The sequence below is a fragment of the Triturus cristatus genome, chromosome 8, assembly GCF_964204655.1.
Source record: "Triturus cristatus chromosome 8, aTriCri1.1, whole genome shotgun sequence".
Classification (NCBI taxonomy): Eukaryota; Metazoa; Chordata; class Amphibia; order Caudata; family Salamandridae; genus Triturus; species Triturus cristatus.
The window spans coordinates 607,098,096-607,117,013 of NC_140591.1; positions in this window are offsets into that span (position 1 = coordinate 607,098,096).

The following is an 18,918-nucleotide window of genomic DNA, read 5'->3' on the forward strand; positions in this document are numbered from 1 at the left end:
AAGTTAATGGGAGCTCGCGGCTGTGTTCACACGCTACACACGGCCCCCATGGGTCCCCTGTGTCACTACCTTGGGTGGTTCCTTGGGGTCCCAGCGATTCTACAGGCTCTAGGCCTTGTGTCTAGTTAAATTGTGGTTCTTATACCACTATTTTAGTATAGGGTTTGGCTCGCCCCTAGGGCCTGACGTGTATCTGTGTTATTTAACTGTGATTATTGAAGTGTAACTTATGTGTTTTGACCTGTAGTCTCATAATGAGACTAGGAGGGTGTGTCTAGTAATAAATACATATATTTTATATATATGCCTGGTGTGGATAACTTTCTGGTCTCACACACACACCGACCTTTGCAGAGAGGTTTACGGGGTGTCTATAAAGTCGGCAAGCACTAGTAGCTCACGGCCTAGGTATGAGGTTGCTAATAGCAAAGAGGGCACCCTATATTGAGTGCTAGTAGAGAGTTATATCAGACACAGACAAAAAGGATATGGAGCAACATTCCAACTGCCCTAGAATTGTGAGAAAGATTTCGGTATCCTCTAGTGTGCGCCATTTGGGCGTATTTGTACGAATTCATGAAAAATGTGGCAAAGGTCTTCACTATGTCTATTGGATGGGTGTGAAATGTTCCTTGGGGTCATATACCTGAGCAGTCAACTGATTCTCTTTTTGTTTAAGTTGTGTTGTGAGGAAGTTACTGGTCTTCTCTCTCTGTTCATAATGACACCATTTAACCTGGATAGGGTATACTAAACTTTGGAAGGAAAGAGACCATCAAGTGCATATTTCTTTTTTTCCATTGTTTGTTGCAACAAGGTTAAGGGATGTGACAGATGTTCCTCCATGAGCTGCTAAATTGAGTCTTTCTTTCTATGCAATTCCACTACTTGTTTCATCATTGCCAGTGTGAAATTTCTCATCACCATTTCTCAGCTTTATCGTTGCCCAAATGATTTGTTGTGAAGAAAGGGAACCATCATTGTCTCCCAGGTAATTGGTGGTATGGAAATTAAGGAGCACCATAGTGGCGGATTCCAACAGGCAATACTGTATGACTCTTTTGTTTAAGGCAGAATGTAGTGCCGTAGTGTATTTCTGGTTCTTAGTTCTTTCACTTAATTCTCTAAGGGCCCCCCTATTTCCAAGGAAAATAGTTATTAGTTCTTTCTTACTAAACTGCAGGATACTAGCAGGAACCTGAACACTGCAATTTTCTTCCACCTCTGTCAGGAGACCATTTACTATAACCAGGGAATTTTTTCATAGTGGTCAAGTTCTAGGCAATCTCTTATGATAGCTCTCCTAAATTTTGCACCATATTTGCCCCAGATATTTTGCCATTTGGTAATACCACTAAGATGAATGTGGTCCTCAATATGCAAAAGATTGAGTTATTTGTGAGTTAAAAAGGCTGGAGTCGATTGTGGGACTGCTAGATGCCTACAGAAAATAGCATTCTCCTGGATCTGAGTCTGTTTACTAATAGTTATAACTCAATATGGTGCCCCATATTGAAAAACAGGTAAGCATTTACTTTTATATAATTTCACCATTTCTCGAATCGGTTTTGTGCCTATCTTATTGGCAAATCTAAAGACCGCATCAAAAGCTCAAATATATTTGAAGTTTGCGGTCTTTAAGTGAGGTGAATATTACCCATCCTGTGAGAATAGGATGCCCAGGTAACTAAAGGTTTTACCTGTTCTAGCTTGTGATCTGTTACAAAGTGAGCCCTGACCTTCTTCCTACCCTTACTACAGACCATGGTGTAAGCTTTTGTCAAATTTATGTTTAAATTTCTACCCTCCATGAAAGATACAAAGTTCTCAATTAAAAGGTAAAGGCCATTTGCAGTCCTGGATAACAGCACTGCATCATCTGCGCATAATAAAATCAGGGCAGGGCATAATCCGATTTTTGGTGCATCTGCATTCAAACTTTGGAGCATGGCATCAACCCTGTTAATATATAACAAAAATAAACAAGCATTAGCATAGCCAATAGGTCTCGCCTTTAGGACCTTATGAGTATTTAGACTATAATACAGCAATACATACAGCCTAACTTCCCTCCTCCCATCTGTGTCTTTCACCTTTCGGTAACTACGTATCAAATGACACACAGCTTAAATGAAAATTCATAGTGAATCAGTGGGAAATGCACTATTGTACGTTATGAAACCTCTATTAGTTAAGGCACCGCACCAAATCATGGTTGGTGCAGTGGAGAATAGTGACTTGTGTATATTTAGTGCTACAAGGCCCCAGCCTGTGTCAGAAAGCACTGTAAACATGCAGGTCATTATTTTACATTTTCATTACACACAGTATAGATATAAAATGTGCAAAAATGTTTAAGATAAAAATTACAATTACAAAAAGGCTTCCAGAATATGGGTATTTTGCAGGCTGTATGTAGTGCAGTGGTTTATTTATTTATATATTTGACCCTCTTTTAAAAGCACAATTCACAGTTTAGCTGGTAGCTAGGTCCCTTGCAATACCTCTCAAAAAGAATACATGTGTGTCACCAGGCAGCTTCAAGTTATTCCATCAATTAAATCCAATGCCAGGTTCCCAGCTCCCTTCACATATGCAGATTGACCAGTTATGCACATTTACATTTCTTTCAGTCAGCAATACCCAGGCAGGAAGGCCACTTTAGCTTTCTGACCCTTCCTCGGTTTCGCAGCATAAGAGACACCCTGCCTTATACTTCAGTCGAAGCACTTAAGCTGTAGAAATGAACGGTCCGGAACGGTTGAACTTTTGACAAAAAGCAGGGGGACTGTTTTCCTAAAGTGTGCCCCTCAGATCCCTGTGTTCATACAACAGAGCGCCTGACAATCTTTCATTTACGTAAAAGCACTGGCAAGGCCAGCAGGTCTGGCATAGGCAAGCTGGTGGTTTACACACACAAGTACTGGGTCACCAGCCGTGGTACTGGGGAAGACTTTTAGGTGAATAAGCCCCATGTTTTGCTGGGAAAAAGCAAAATGAGAAGGACAGATGAACAGATCAATGAATGAAAAGGACTGACCCGCAGTATGTATATATCTAGTTTTTTTTTGTTTTTTTTATTTTATATTTACATGAGGATGGTGAGACAGCTAAAAGTGCCTCTTGCTCAGGTTTAAAAAGCACCAGAGAACAGTATACTATCTTCATATTATGTGTTGCTCTAGGACACATTTTATCAATTAAGAAATCCAACCTTAAACAGAGATGCACCATGTTTTGTATGAGTGTTCCCTTCAAATAACATTTTTTATTTTGGGTTTTGGGTAGAGCAACTGAATATAGTGCACAAAAAACAATGAATGTACTTCTTTCCTTCCTGCAGAATTATATTTAAGTTTTATGCTTTGGTTTCCTACTACCGTCAAGTCGTTCCCATCAACAGGGGATGCTCATACATGAATTAAATGGTCACCTATGTAAAGGCCCGAAAAAAAACGTCTGTGCAGTGGCGTAACAAAACTTGAGGGACACCCCTGCAAGGTATGAGGAGGGGCCCCTCCGGACTCAATCAGGAGCTCCCTGTCCGGGGTACTGTGCTGAGGGCCCCCCTGGCAGCCAAAGTATTACACTCAGTGTACACAGATTTAATATTTGACCCTTTTGAGATATAATGAAAATCCTTTGTCAATATCTGAATTGTGCAACAGATGTTGGATATGATGCCATGTGCAGGAAATTTATTTATACGTGAAAAAAGCAGCATAATAATTCACCAAGTGGTCGTGTTTAACAGCAATTTGCAGGAATATGTGTGGAAAATGTTGTTCACTTGTATGGATTCCTTTAAGGTTGCCTTAAGGCTTCATCCTTCTGTTGCAGATCCCACGGTTAGGGGCGTTCCACGGGACATATTTACAAGGACTTTATCTCCACTTGTTTGGCTTAAAAAGCCACACAAGCGGAGACAAAACTATCACCCTATTTACAAGAGGGTGCTAACATGCATAATCGCATGTTAGCTCCCTTTTACCCAACGCCTCCCTTTGCATCTCGATATTTACAAGGCTGCCCCAGCATTTTAGCACACGTTAGTTTTGGGAGAAAACAGCTGTTTTCTCCAAAAACGAACGTCTGCTAAAATGCAGACTTACCTATCCCCATCATTGGGGTGGAATATGCTGATACGACTCTGTGGGTCGTATCAACAAGGTTATCGCCGTTTTGCATGGAACATCGCTGGAAAACCAGCGATGTTCCCTGCAAAAGGGCAATAACCTCGCTATCTCTGTAATTTTTATTGCCCTGGAGTAACGCGTTGTTAATAATGCGCTACCAGGGCGATAAATTTCAGAGATAGCCTGCGATAATATATTTATCGCAAAGCACGGCCAGCGATAATTATCGCTGGCCGTTGTTAATATGCCCCCAAGTTATTTATGTATTCATTATAAAACACGCTGACCATGTTTTGTAAAACTCCTGACTTTCACCCTTCACAAAGCTTGTACGGTTTTCTGATTTACCGTTGCATTTTCCCCATGTCACATTTTTCGACAAATGGCAACGTATTTTTCACCTTATGGTGAAGATTTTCACATTTATCAAAAAGGCCAAGCTGGAACTTGTGTTCAGAGCTTTTAAGTTTGCAATTTGCAGAGGATTTCCACTCACAATATCAAAGTGCAGAAGAGCGCTAACGTTTTCTGCACAGTATCTCCTAGGGAGAAGCATTTTGTTACCATGAAGTATGAATCCACGCGATAAATGGTGCCAAAGACAATCGTTCATGCAGGTGTGACAAAGAGAAAATCTTTGCAAAGTTTTCTGAAAAGCTCAGCAAACTTATTTAACACTGAACACATAAAAATGAGTCTGTCTAGAAAATATTCTACAAGCGTTTTAAATGCCAATTTAGTGGGTGCCATTTGGGAGCAGACAGGGAATCAGTTTTATATTTCAATGCATGTGCATAGACACGTCAGTCATAAGGAATGAATGCACAGCAACACCTGAATGCCTGCTCTGGCTGAGCTGCGACGCTATCGTTTCCACATCGGAATGGAAAACCAGTTTCGTGGCTGTGCCTGTGAAACAGCCTCAAGGGGATTCCCACGTTGACCGGAAGCTAGCACACTCTTCTAAAATAATGGGCAGGCGGAGGCTGTGTCTGAATTGAACTGTATCTGGTCTACGTGGGAGGTCAAGAGCCATACGAAGACTTCTGACGTACAGTAGCGGCTCATGGAGTGAGTTCGGTGGGGCAGTGAGGCGGGGCAGGGGCGGGGCAGTGAGGCGGGGCAGGGTGGGGAAATGTAAGCTCCGGAATATGGATTAATGGAGGTAAGTACACATTTAAATTAATAAAACAAATTTCGTTGCACGCGCTGCATCGCAAAATGCGATGCTGAGCGCGCACAAAGGAATTTGTTTTATTAATTTAAATGTGTACTTACCTCCGTTCATCCATATTCCGGTGTTTACATTTCCCCACCCTGCCCCTCCCCCGCCTCACTGCCCCACTGAACTCCCTCCACGAGCCGCTACTGCTGACGTGTCAAACTGAGAATCCGCAAGAGAAGTCCAAGTTCACAGAGCTAGCATCTGTGCTAGAGATCAAGGTGCTGCAGCGGGTGTTCGGAATTCACAGCTGACGTCATCGCAATTTCTGAAGACTTTGCACTTGTCTCAACAATAGAGTCTTGACTGACGCTCCATGATTACACTTCACACACAAATGCTGAAAAAGGTCCTGTTTAGCTGCATAGCTGAGAGTAGTTCTTCTCTGTTGGCACAAACGTCAGCCCTCCCAGTGACTTGATGTCAGGCCGACCTCTGGGGAAGGCTAGCACAGAATGAAATGGATCAGAGGCCATCAGCCTTGCACAGCTCCCAGGCTGCTCGAGAACATGGGGCGATGATGTGAAATACCATGGAAAAATGTACCCCGTAGGTAGCACTGTCTTTGTGGGAGGATACAAGAAGTTCACTGGCATAAAGACAAATATTGTGACAGCTACTCTGCTCTTGTTTGTCCGGAACTGGATTTGAATTTGTGACATGACAACATACCACCTACTCAATTACTAGAGCAATGAAGAGATTTCATTTCTTAAGGAGTTTAATTATAATCCGGGAATATCGCGGGTGACAAATGCAGCAAGCGCGGCAGCGAAAGTGAAAGCGACCGCACTAATTAGAAACATGATCCACAACAGATGGCATATTGCGTGCCGCTGCTCGCTTCCGCAAGGTGGAGGCCGTGGGAGTAAACATTTTCAGAAAAGGTGGGACATGCACCTGCCTTTGGCCAATTGCGTGCTTTCATTTTTGAAAGCCACACGCAAAGGCCAATAGAATGTGACAACCACATGCACAAGCTTTCAGAAAGTCTGGAGTGATTCCAAGAGGCCCTCTCCTAGAGCATCGCATGCGCACTACGCTAGGCTCGACTAAAAAGGGGTGAGGACTAAGCGTGGGTGGAATTGCGCAAAATCTCCGCGAGCATGCAAAACTTTCGCGAAGATGCGGAGATTGCTTTTCCCGCCTGTTCACGATGTGTTTTTGCGTGCTCGCGGGGAAATATATCTCCAACTTGCCCATGCGGTCGCTAATGGGCGCGGACATCTTGCTTGCGATGCTTATTTCCTGTTCGCGATCGCAATGATGTGTTCGCGATCGCAAACTCGCGGGATAGCGCGACAGGCTACCAACAATCCAACATCTTGTGGCGCGCGCGAACGGATAGGAAAACTCGTCGGCGAACGCAGGGACCCAGTAAGTCGCGACCGCGCGCGCGAGAGTGCATTTTTAAAGCGCAAACAAGAAAAATACTTCCGTTTCGTGGCAGGTTGCGAAAGTTTTGACATTTTCACGCTCTCCGCGGAACGCGAAAATGTCAAAATATCGCAAATTCCGCGAGCAGAACGAAATTTACCGCCCAGACCTAGCCAGGACGCAGTCCTGCCTGATACCTTTTGTCACCTTGCATTCATCTGTGCGTTCCCCGTTTGTCCCATACCGCACCCAGGCTATTAGGGAGGCATGTAACTGTGAAAGGTGGCATATGATGTTAACTGGAGCACTCATATCAGCTAAAAACTGCCACAATTTGGCATGGTTTACTAAATCAAACACACTTCTTGGGTCTGCGAAGCAGAGATGATTGTGCCCTGACTTGCTGTAGTATATTCACTGATTATAAGGTGTACATTTTTGTCAATTTCTCTACTAAACCTGTATTGTCAATCAGTAATTATATGGTTATCCTGGGCTCAAGTTTCTAACCAGGCCAAAATCACCCTACCCATCATTTTAGCAGAAGAGTATTATAAAGATATCGGGTGATAGCACCTGGGGTCTCCCCATCTCCTTTTTTAAAATGGGTACAATGGCACTATCGCTCCATGTTGTGGGGGAAATGGCCAGGAGCTGCAGCTTTGCATACTTGGGTCAATATGGGAACCCATAAAGATTCAACAGATTTAAAAATGTCGATGGGTATCCCATATGGCCTTGGTCGTTTTTCCGAGGGCACTGTTTTGAGTGCAATAGTAACCTCTTCAATACTAATCTGTTCCAAAAGTTTAAAACCTGTCACCATAGGTGGAATCAGGCCACTATCAACATTATTGGGTTTAAAGATTCATTCGAAATGGCTCTTGCAAGCTTCAGGAGCAACTGAAACCTCCAGGGATGGAATTTGATTATCTTTAAGAAAAGGGGAGTTGATGGTCTTCCAAAACAAGGTGCTGTCCCTAGTATCTGCTGCCTGTACTCAATTACCCTAGCCTGCTACTGGAGTTATTTCTTTCTGTTGAAAATAATTCATTTATAGTTCCTTCTTAGTTCTTGAAAATGCCGCCTATTTCTCCAGCATTTCTGTAGTGCTTTCCTTAGATATGTACTAGCTCTAGTATGATATTTATCAAACCAGCAATGGGCCTTACTATTTCTAATTTGGTTCTTAAATGGAACACTCAATTTATCTGCAACCACAGCTGCAATTTTTTGAAATGCTACTATAAGCCTTTCATAATTAACACTCCATTCAGTACAAATGGTAAAAGCTTCAGAAGTTCCCTTGACTATGGATTCAAATAACCTATTACCATCCTTGTCTTCCTATTTTAAACTGAGCCTGTTTTTCCTACTACTCTAATAGATGACTCTTGGTTATTACCCTTCTTCTTATATGTAATGATGTTTAGTGTAAGCAGTAGCACCGAGTGATCATTGAGCGCTGATGACTCTGTCTTGATGGATCTTACCAAATTAAGCTTGGATACTGAGATGATTATATAATCTATAGTGGAGCAGTGTCCGTTTACATAAAATGTGGGTATCAAGACGCCATTTGGTTCCCCCTCTTGCTCCAACTATATATTAGTTCATTTAAGGACTCCCCATAGAGATTGTAAGGAAAATGGGTCTGTTCAGCCTCATAGCAATTTGAATATGCACATGCTAGGCTATTGGAGTACATGCATTTATTTTTATTAAAATCCCCAACCCAGATATATGTATAACCAATTCCTTTTTTATTCACAAAATACCTAATTTCCTTGCCTAATCTTACAACAACTATATTCCTGGTGTTATTAAAAACATTGCTGTAAACATTAATCAAAATAACCTCAAATTTCAGGTCTATCGACAAATGCGCCAATTGATAATAAGGGGAACTATTAGATTGTTTTCTGATAACAATAGGGACTAAAATTGAAATAAACGTTGCCAGACCACCCTTTGCTCTCCCACAGCCAGAAGGAGTAGCTGGGGTAAGGATGGATACAAAACCATTTAAATGAACATCTTCCTTAAGCCAGGTTTCCTGCAGAAAAACAATATGAGCAGAATCCATGATATTCAACCAATTTAGATTTCTCATTTTGCTTTTTAGCCCTGCCACATTACAGGATTTAATTACCATATAGTCTATGGTGTTGTTTACTCCTTCTGAACAGTCCATCTTAGTACATACATAGTCCTGTTGTACACAAGCTCTTCTGCAAATACTCAGCCCTGTTAAGTCCTCCCGTCAATCCTGTTAATCGAGATAGGATAACGGGGCAAATCTATTTGTTATGGTAAGAGGTATACAGTGGTTACCATCTTGGAAATGGGGCACAGCATGTCAGTCAAATAGAGAATGATGGATTCGCTCATTGAGCGGTCAATGCTCTGAAGGTGCTTCTCTCAAAGGAATAGAAGTACTCAGTCTATAGAAAAATCCCAAAGGGAGGGGTTTTATCTTACACCTAGGGGATGTCCTCCGAGCAAGCCTTTTAAAACATTTCTACAAGACGGGGGTTCTTAAAATTTAAAATTAAACAATCCCCTACTTTGTCCTTTGGGTGTATAACCAACCAAGCCACCCTCCTCACATGTACCAACTCATGAGACAAATTGCCCATTCAGCCCAAATTTGTACTCAACTAATACAATGATTTATTTTTAAAAGTGATAAAGTATTCTGTAACCTCCACAGATAATTCAGGAACATTTGTCAAAACAAAAACGTATGGGGTACATTCAGGTGGTAGTTGTGGGTAGCGCAATGGCTCATGCACAGCAACATGTGATAGCTTGTGAGAAGCGAGATGGGTCATCCCAAAAGCCTTACTTGGAAGTTATATGTTAGCTGTAGTTGATCCATATAATGGAGCCTTTTGCACTGAAGGAGTGTTGGATGCAAGAGATGTAGCGGGTACCTTTCCATCCCCAATCGCATTCTTTGTGTCCCTAATGGTATTGTACACCTCTAGCTGTTGTGCTTGGCCCGGTACTGCCCTAACTACTACCCCAAGGGGGAAATTCCTGGTCATTAATTGCACCTCTAGGCCACTTGGCTGCATGGTTTTTAGAATCGCTAGCTGGATCTCAATGGCATCAAGGCGTGCATGTATGGGAGAGAGTTCCTGTTTTAACAGAGCCTTGAAGTGCTTGAGTCATTCGCCCAGAAAGGGAACCCATGTGGCCCGGTCCCAAGGCAGAGATTCCCTATTCCCACCCAGCACTACTGAAGAATCCTCCCACAATTCCTGTGTTTCGAGAGACCTGTAGGAGTTGAATTGTGTGAACTTTAACTTCCACCAGTGGGCTTATTTAGATTTAACCCCTTAGACTTTCCTTGAAGTTTTGTCCGAGTACTGGACAATTTGTTTTACGATGTCCCTTCCATGGGAGATATATGGTTGGGTTCTGTCGTGGTGGTGTGTGAAGTAGGCAAGGAGAGAGTATCATTCGCAAGGTACTCAGGGTGGGTGCCAGAATTAAGAGATTGTATAGATTCCGAATCTTGTACCTGGCCTGGCAATCTAACTGGAGGCACAGAGCTGAGATTTTGTGATAATCTCCTTTGTTATAGTTCAATTTCTGCACTTAATTCCACTATAGCTCTTTCTAGCATTCGATCTATAGTGGTATGCTTGACCACAGAGCTCAAGGAACAAATGATGGACGGAATGCTGAACAATTCAAGCATTCACCCTCAGTCACAAAGATCTGGGTTTAATACATCATTATTTTGCTCACCACGCCACCCCAGTTTGGACCCAGCCATATGCAAATCAGTCTTGACCCTGTGCCTCAAGACTGATTTGCATAGGTAACATGGTGAATGTTTGACATTGTTTAACATTCTGTCTATCCATTGTTCTTTTTGCATTGACCACAGAGCTCACCACTGGGTCCCCCCAGGTAGTCTCTGTTTAACCATTTCTCACCAAGAGGTAGAATCTCTTATACTATGTGTAGGCTAAGTTATTTGTTGAGAGCAATCCACGGTTGAAAATAAAACACACTGTGACACTCCTCCACATCTGGTGGTAAAAAAAGGCAGATAACGTACCTGGGCTCTTTCATCTGCTAATGGGAGCAGACGGTCCGCCCTTGCGGGAGTCCCTCATCTGTTTTGCTGCATCTTGCCCCTCCTCCTCAGCACTGGAGCACAGGTGTGGCTGGGGGACCGAGCCAGCAGGATTGCAACCGGCAGGTATGCAGGCCTCATACGACCCAGAAGTAAACAGTGACACAATGTCTCAGATTGCTGATGGATAGTAAATTTAAAATACTTCACCTTCCGGTTTACCACTTCTACACCATGGGTGGACAACAGCAAGAAAAAGACATACCCCTCATTTATTCTCTCTTACTAACAAGAAAACATAATAATTATTCCCCAAATATAATTGTTATAGATGTTGAATTTGCAATATGATACACATTAGCAAAGGTGTATGCAAACAGCCAAATATAAGGAGGTTATTTCCACTACAACAAAGCCATAATGTCCCTACCTCATAAAATCCCCCCTAAGCATAGAATATTCCAAACACAGCACCTTCAAATTTCACATTAAGAATAACAAACAACTATTTGTAGTAGCATGTGTTCCATCCATAGAAGCAACCATATATTACAAACTATTATTTCACTCCACATTTCACAAATACATGAAGAAAAATTAAGCCAACTCCTAGACTACTTTGAGAATGCCTGGGTTAGTCAGCTGCACCCCTCAGGCAAGATATGCCAAGCCAGGTTTCACATTAATTAGTATAAATATATAAAAACACCCTAAATAAAAGTCCATAAAAGCACATACATACAAACATCAAAAACGAAATCATAATAACCATGAATTAAATATACAGTACAGAATACAAGATTAAAAAACAATTACAATATCATGCTGTTCCTTGCTTCAACAGCTTGTAGGAGAAAAGTTGCAGTAAAAAAACAGACATCAGGGTTAGGATTAAAAAACAGCTTCATAGAATCATGGACATTTCGGATACCATACTTCATAAAAATAGGTTTCAAGAAGACTGAACGGAAGTTACCATAGAATTTACAAAACAATAAAAAGTGCATAGTGCTTTGTGCGGATGAATGGTCACATGGGCATGGGCCAATCGGATATTTTTTAATGTAGGGGAAAGCCACCAAATGGTGCACAATCCCCAACCTTAATCTGGTTAAAACAAACTGGTGGGAAACTCTAGTAACATAACTCAAATACGGTTGGTAGCCCACAGTCTCACTATATCTACCATAGAGCATACATGTGGAAGAAAGGCCACCAATCCTCTCCCTCCTCTCTGATTTATGGCTCATAAAAATGGTCTTCATCTCACCCTTTGGCAAACTGGAAACAGCATACATGTCCTTTCTGATATCAAATCCATAAATCTCTAAAATACTATTGACAGCAAATTTAATCCAGGGGATCTTCATATGATCATCGATTAAGAAACAGTCTCGAATGATATTTCTATTTAGGGAAGTCTCTTCCTTAGACTAGATGGCACGCCATAACATTAGTGGTCTTAAGGTAATTTGGTCTGAAAGATGTTGAATCCCAAGCTCTTTATGCACCAGATCGTTAGATGCAGATATGGGCAGACACAAAAGTCTCTTAAGAAAGAGGTTTTCCTCCACTTGGAGACTCCGGGCCGAGTAGTGGCCCCAAACTCCTGCACCATAAAGGGCAATCGAAAGACATCTCATTTGATAAATTGTTAACATGTCTTTGATCCGTTTATCCCCAATTTTACTAGCAAACTTGAACACCCCATGAGCACATTTAGCCATCTTGGCCCGGACATGGGTGATCTCACTGGACCAGCAACCATTCTTAGTAAAATTGATGCCAAGATAGTTAAAGGAGTTCACCGTTTGCATCTTGTGCCCATCAATGAAATAGGAATGGGGTTTATTACGCCCCAGACCACATTCCATGATGTAGGTTTTGGATTTGTTAATCAATAGCTTTCTGTCCTTGATGAACATAGAAAACCTGTCCATCAGGCGTTGAAGACCAATAGGAGTCCTGGATAGAATCACGGCATCATCCGTATAAAGTAATACCGGAACGTTAAAATCATTGATTTTCGGGGCATCTGCCGCCACAGTCTTTAAGGCAGAATCGACTTCATTAATAAAAAGGGTAAAGAGAAGGGGGGCAAGAACGCACCCTTGTCTTATACCACTCCCGATCTTAAACTTAGGGGTACACTCCCCTCCCGGTCCATAACGAACATTGGTACTAAGGTTGGAATAAAGTCGTGCCAGGAAATAAATAATACCCTCGGGTGCCCCCAAATCAAGCAGTTTGGCCCATAAAATACTATGGTCCACCATATCGAAGGCACTGCTCAAATCTGCAAAGCAGAGATAGAGAGAGCCTTTCTTAGCCCTCATATATTTCCCTATCAGGAGGTCGAGGTTAAGACATTGTTCAACGGTCCCTCGACCCTTCCTAAAACCATATTGGCAGTTGGCCTAAATGTTATTAAAATCGGCCCACTCTTCCAACCTGACCAGGAGCACCCTGCTCATGATTTTCACAGAGGAATCAAGGAGGGAGATTGGGCGATAATTCTTCACGTCACCCCTATCTCCCTTCTTATAAATAGGAATAATAATAGATTCCTCCCAAGTAGATTGGACCCCATTGCATACTGCCGCATTAAAAACATTTGTTAACAATGGGCCCCACAGCTCCAGGACTAATTTATACAGATCGATAGGCACCCCATCGGGACCCTGGGCCTTCCCACCGTTGCTTAAGGTGATACTTCCCTATACTTCGGCTGTAGAAATGTTCAGAGGGATGATAGGCCAATCATCTTCATGCACACCCCTCTGCCTATCTGAGTCGAAGATCACAGAGAAGTGGGAAACCCAGTTTCCCTCACTGACGTTGGCCGTCAGTTCGGGCATCTTATCATCCTTTAGGAACGGGCAATTAACCGTATCCCAAAATAAAGAGGAATCTGAAGTAGCCGCTGCCTGGTCAAGTTTGTCCTAGGCCTCTTGCCTTAATTCGGACTTCCTACGTTTAACTGCAGCCTGATAGGTGGCTCTAAGATCTCTAACCACACTATTATCTCTTGGCTTGGCTGCCAAAGCGACTTTGAGCCCCTTTAATGCAATGGTACTAGCATGGTCAAACCACCCCTTTTGTTTAAATAACTTGGCCTTTCCATGTTTGGTAAATTTATTATCTATAAAGTGATTAATATTAATAAAATTATGCACAACTTGGTCGGTAACCTCCTCACTTTCTAAAATGGTAGTAATTTCTACCAAACAACTTGAGACAATGGAATTTGACACGAGCTCCGCTTTATCCCCTTTCCATCTAATTCTAGTTCCATTTGGTCGATGCGGTTCAATATTGGCAATGGTACGAATATTAGTACCATGCTTCTCCTTCCAGAGAAATGTCTCAATGGTGATACAATTGTGATCGCTGAGCGCATTTTCCACGACCACAGGGGTCAGACACCATGAACTAAGACTAGAGGATATGCAAATAAAATCAATTACAGTATTTGCATTCCTTCCCCTAAAGGTAGGGATTATATCTCCAGAGGCATTTTTCGCGTTAACCAAAATTTCCAGGTCGTAAGTGGTCAGGATTTTATTCAGAGCATCTCCATAGTTGGTATGTGGGAAATGGGGAACATCAACTCCTAAACTATCAATAGATCCACAGACCCTTTGGGAGGAAAGGGGACAAACAGCAGTATTGAAATCTCCCACCCAAATATAATCAAAATCAATATCAAACTCCATTATGATGTCAGCCAAAGCGGTCTCAAGGGCTAACACTACCTGGTGCCTGGTATTATCAAATACATTATTATAGAAGTTTATTAAAATAATATTTCTCCCATGCTCCTGATAAAGCCATAGAATCTGGGAATGGACCCCAACCAATACATGTTTTTTGACAATAATGGGAACATCCACTGAAATCAGAACCAGGAGCCCACCCTTTGCCCTACCCAAGGGGGATGCCACAGCTGGTAATTTATATGAAATGAACCCATTATAATTGATTAGATCCGTACACCAGGTCTCTTGAAAACAAATAATGTTAAAAGCATTAATAAACTCCAGCCAACCCAAGCAGGCGTCCTTGGATAAGAGACCTGCTACATTCCAGCTAACAATTGAACATAACCGGGGGTTAGAGTTTTTAATGGGCATAGGGCTCAAGGAAATTGGTCCGCTCTGACCACGCGGAACACTAATAAGGGAAGGATATCCACCCCTATCGTCAGAAACCAACCTCACGCCTTCCCAGCGACTGTTATCATTAACCCCTTCAGTGCCCATGACCAGCCTACCTCAAAAGACGGCTCTCCTTCTACATCCCCAACTGCCAGTTACACTCCGCCGACCTCTCACTCGCCACCATCCCGCGCTTCTGAAGAACAACCACCGGCGGGAGATCCTTCTCCCACCTCGTCGCCAAGACATAGAACACCCTCCCACTGAGCCTACGACAGACCCAAGACCTGCTAACCTTCAGGAGGATACTCAAGACCTGGCTGTTCGATCAGTAGCACCCCCCGCACCTTGAGACCCTCGCGGGTATGTAGTGCACTTTACAAATGATTGATTGATTGATTGATTGATTGATTGATAGAACTTAGACTACCTAGACTCCATAGCATACACCTACATGTAAAAAATGAACAACAATAAATAAACTGCTATTGATACTGAATACATTAAAAATGAGTTTTACAACAATCAAAGATATTGTAAAACACTGAGGGGTATATTCGCAAGAACGTGTGATAACTACCACAAGAGTAGCGTAACGCAACTTTCAATATCGCAGCCCATCGCGGGAAAATAACATTGTGACAAAGTGGGATTCACAACAAGGCAGTAGCATGCGATAGTCTGCCAAAACCGCGGACAATGTCTGCGATAAAACCACCTTGATGGAGATAAAAACACAAACCACAACACCAAAAAACCTGCAATGGGCCAAAGCACGATGAGGAAATCAGCGATAAGCAGCGCCAGGCCTGCAACACACACCTGGCAGGTGGGAAAAATTTCCATTTAAGCAGAAAAAACACCCACATGAAAACTGACCTACATCCAAGCACCATGGATGCAGCCGGAGCAGGTGCAGAGGACGAGCGCAACCCCACAAGCACCCCGGATGACCAGCCTGGGACCACGGGGACAGGGAAGGGCAAGGACAAAATGACGAGGAAGCCCAAGTTCAGTCCGCAGGCGAACAGGATCATAGTCACGGAGGTGATGGAACACCAGCAACAACTCTTCGTCACCTCCAACGTGTCACTGGGCACCAAAACTGCAATTTGGCGGAACATCGTCGACAAGGTGAATGCCATCGGAGAGCACAATCGGACAATGGATGAGGTCAAGAGGCGATGGAATGACATCAAGCGGAAGACCAAGGAGAAACTCTCTGCCAAACAGAAGGCAGCAATGCAGACCGGAGGTGGGGGCCCAGCACCACAGCTGGAGCTGGATGAGATGGAGGAGCTGGTGTCGACAGTCATCAGTGTGGAGACTGTGGCCGGAGTCAGCGGACTGGACACTGATCGACAGGACACAACACAACCGCAAAAGGGTGAGTGACCACCAGGTACTGGGGTACAGGTGGAGATGGGCACACTGGCACACATGCACAATCAAGCAGAGCACAGTGCACACCCACAATGACTCTGGGTCATCGCCCAGATCTACAGACTGTCACAAAGTACAATGCCATGCTGTCTGAATGTCAACCTGTACCATGCGTCTACACACATGTGGACACATTGTAATACACCATCTCCCCTTCACCTCGCAGGGGCACCGTCAACACCTCCTGCAGAGCAGTCCCAGCCACTCTTCACGGATGATGAGGAGGACAACGCCAGCATCGACACCCAAACCATCCAAGACATCATTGACCTCATCCGCCACTCACCTCCAGGCTCAGGGCAGTCCAGCTACATCGATGAGACCTCACCCACCACCCAAACCACCCAGCAGGAGGCCCCCACAGCCCAGCACCCTTCCAAGACCTCCAGGAACAACACATGGCCTTCCAACGCCATGTGCTGGAGTGCCAGATGGAGACGGCTGGGCAGGTGCGTATAGGCTTCGGCATCATGGCTGCCAAACTGGACGCCATTCTTGGGTGTCTATGTACGTCCGATGGTCTCCAACGAGCCCTGACTGACATCGCTGGAGTCATGACGCGGAGAGAAGAACAGCTTTCCGCTCAGAGTGGCTCCAGTGATGCCAGCTGTGAGCTGGCACACATACGGAGGCTCATGGAGGACATGGTGCAGATGGAGGCAGAAAGGATGGCAGCCACCGCTGCACATCATAGAAATGTAGCTGGGATCTATCATGCCCTACAGACCTCCACCATGGCATTGCCGCCACAGACGTGGCGCTGATGAATGCTGCTGCCCCCACACCATCCACATCCCCTCCCCTGGTGTGTCAGTGCCACCCAGTGCGGCATCCGGATCCACTCAGGCCCCTGATGGGTCAGCGGCACACAGTGTGGCAGACGTATCCACCCAGTCCCCTGATGTGTCAGTGGCACACAGTGCAGCAGCCGGTTCTGCAACACCCACAGGTGGGGCAGGGCACACACCCGAGGACGAGGACGTGGATGGGACTGCGATCAGAAGGACCAGGCTCTAGCATTCATTACCGCCACCTGGCCTGTTTCTGCTGGGTCCCGCACATGGCCTCATGACCTTCCACTGACCCATGATACACTCTGATGCACTCACCTTGGCCAGTGACATGGACTGCCAATGACACAGCGACCAGGCTGCGGACTGTACCCTTCCCTTCAGCAGGACTTGTCATCCCCGGATGGACTCTGGCTGGACGTCCACAGGCCCATATTGTGTAGTGTGCTGGCCATTGCCCTGAACCGCTCCCGCTGCTTAACTGCACTGGATGTGCAATAAACATCCATTGACGCACTGCTGTGTCATGTCTTTCATCAGTCATGTATGCATGTGTGGATGAATGTAGGGGCAGTGATTTCCCTTGCGTCAATGATGCTCATCCTGTGGGATGCCAGTCAGAGGGTGCTACATTGCATTTTGTGTACCGGGTCCCATGGACACTACAACAGGGACACACGCATCACTCACTTCCTGGTCCGGACATGGACTGAACCACGTCCAGAGCCCACGAGTCATTGCTGCAAGCCCTGCGCTAGTCCGGCGTACGGCAGGCCAGACCACTCTGCTTACGCTCTGATGGGGGCCCTCATTGCTCCCTGTCGCAGGCGAACTCACTGGTGGTGTGCAGGTCACTGGTCTAGTTGTCAGCATGTCACAGCCACTCCCTGTGGGCAGGTTTGCACGCACAGTGCACCCATCCCGCACAGGTGTCACAGGCCATGTGACTCCGCCAACATAAGGGGCCGACGACGTCACATTCTCCTCTGCCTGTGGTGACTGGATGACAGACGCCATGGTTCACAATCATGAAGGGCACAAGAGTTTTGTTGCGCACAGGGTTAGTGGGAACCCAGGCCTGCGTACGGCACTTGCTGACCACCACATGGCACTGACTGGGGTTGCATAGGGTTAGTCGTACCCGGCACATTGTGGCCGGCACAGGCACCTCGCCACGGGATGGTGACTTTGGTTGCACTGAGTCAGTGGTACCTTGAGCTGCTGAGCGGGTGGGCACCCTGCGATGATGCCCCGTCCCGGCTGTCCGGGCAACTCAGGTTTCGTCTGCCCTGCTGGACCGCAGTGTAGGCCAGAGCCAGCGGGCAGTGCGGGCCTACCGCCACGTGGCCTCGCTTCTGGGTCACAGACTTAGTGGCACCCATTGGGCTGATCGAGTGTGCAAAAGACACACAATTGATGTACGTAATGCTGAACAAATCAAAACTGAGTGGGTGTGCAGCCTGCGATGTTGCCGGGTGCACTAGTATGTCCTATGCCATGGAGTATTCAGGACCCAAAACCAAACATGAGACCTGTTGGCCTGCGGAGCGTGGCTGCATGGTGTGGAGGGTCCAATGTCCGTGGGCCCCGGGCTTGTGGCTTGGAACGGCACGTGGTGGGACATCCAGTCTACACGCCGGTGGCAGAAGGTGAGGAGTGAGGCCTGGGTGTGCATGGGCAGGCATGCTCCGTGGGCAGC